This window comes from Marmota marmota, unplaced genomic scaffold, assembly GCF_001458135.2.
Source record: "Marmota marmota marmota unplaced genomic scaffold, marMar, whole genome shotgun sequence".
Taxonomy (NCBI): Eukaryota; Metazoa; Chordata; class Mammalia; order Rodentia; family Sciuridae; genus Marmota; species Marmota marmota.
The window spans coordinates 7,644,819-7,646,986 of record NW_026000019.1 but is presented as its reverse complement, the minus strand read 5'-3'; positions in this window follow the sequence as shown (position 1 = coordinate 7,646,986).

The window sequence follows — 2,168 nt, the reverse complement described above, 5'->3', positions numbered from 1 at the left end:
GATAGTTGCTCCTAACCACAAATCTGTAAGAAAGTATGGTTAAGAATCGGAATAGAATTGGTCAGCACTGGCCAAAGTGACCTAGCGTTGCCATGGCAGTGGGTACTGGAAAGTCGGATGTTACCCTATTGTCAGTCAAAAGTTAAGAGGTAGACCTGGGCAAGACTCTCTGGAAACTTCTCTGGGATCCGCAATAAAATTGGAGAGCAGGAGAGGCACATTGGCCTTCTCCTCTCTAAGAGGACCCACTCTCTCCCTTGAAAGTATCTCCTTTCCCTTTTCCTATTCCTTCAATAAACTCATTCCTGTTACTCTGAGCTACATGTCTGAAATATTTCTGACTTGGGTGCAAAAAACAGGGTTTGAAGAGGGGGGTCTTTGTGCTGCCTCAGTTTCTCTGAAGGCCCCAGCTCTGTAGCAGTATATAGTAGATTTAGATCTGATGGCATAAAATAAGGGAGTCAAAAACCATAAGAGGTAGGAAAGAAGTTGAAGAAACATTTGAGTATTATAACTTTCAAAAGCATAAGCATTTGTTCATTACCCTTTAATATCTTCCCTAATATGAAATGTGGTTCCAATGTTTTCTTTACTAATTTTCAGGGCATAAATGACAACAGAAAGGACTTTATAATAAAAAGGTAATTCTACATGGCATGATTGCAAATGCCCACAGAGACCCCCCTTTATGTTCACAATAACATTATAGCACTTTTGTACACACACACCATACCTGCACACCCCATTCTCACTTGCCACATACAGCAAATGAATGGGCTTATGCATATGCAAAGAAAACTTGACTCCCACCAATGAGGAACAGAAAACATGGACAACAGGCCTGAGAGGATGAGGATGAACTTGCTGAAAACTAAAATTCCACTGTAGGAACTTCAGTATGATCTTGTTGTTGTTTTGTTTTTTATTTTTTTATTTTATTTTTTTTACTTCAATGCATTTAAATTCAGAGTTACTAGAAATAGCTCATATCTTTAGTGTGATTTTTGCTTCTGATCATTTCTTGAGAGAGGGTTTTGATAAACAAGCTGTATGTGCTGAGGGCCTAAGGCTAAAGGGAAAAATAAGAACAGGGCAAAGAGGATACTGGGGTGCTCCAGACAAACTCTGCTAATACCGTATTTGCCCTGAGGTCAACACTGAGTGGGAAACCCACAGACACCACTGAAAGCCGTCCACAGAAAGAAACAAAAGCTTATACAAAGAATACTGTAACTAAAGAGAATATTTTTCTACTTAAATCAACAGGATGCATAAAAGGTCACTGTGGTCTAGATAAAACCAGAAGTGATTGGCTATCACTAAACCTCATGAGACATTCCAAACCGTAAGTCTACACAATCATAAATCTCAAATGCTAAACTCTTCAATGCTATCTAAGGCTAAATTCTTTGGATCTTTAATAGAAAATGTGTATTAGTTTGTCTTTTAATTCATTTAATTAAGTAGATATTTTAGTATTTGGGTAGAGAAAGTCTTTAATATTTAGGTAGAAATTCCAAAAATTTTGGGAAGTTGTAAACCAAAGACATAAATAATGCAGACAGGCTGAGCTGGTTTAGAATGTCGTGTGGATTAGCAGATGCCTCATCACGATGTCTTATGAGTAGGGAGTCAATCTGGACATGTGTGAAGATTAAATTGTCATGAAGGAACATCTTTCGTTGCTTCTTTCTCTGGTAACAAATGCTGACCCCCATTCTTAGTTTCAGGCAGTCACAGCCCCTAGTGTTTTAAATGTTGTTATCTAAGAAACAGTGAAATAGGAGATATGTCTTTGAAGATCCATTAGCTTTAAACGTGCTTCCCTTATCCATCCGATAAGACAACATCTATTAACCCAGAGAGCATTCCTGGAAGGGCTATTTGTTCACCCTAGTTTTGTCTGTGGACATGACTGATAGGACAGAGGGATGCCAAGTTTGGTTTAAAAGTGCTTGATATTGGATCTTACTGACTGCATTTAATTTGAACCTGTTTAAGGTAGTTTTGAAGTTATATTAAGAATGTTTACCATTACTAAAGAGAAGGGAAAAAAAACCCTAAACTAATATACAGAGCTTCATATTTTAATTATGAAATTACATTGTTCTGCAAGGTTCAGAGTATTTTTATCCAATATTCACTAAAAAAAATATTTAGTGGAGAAT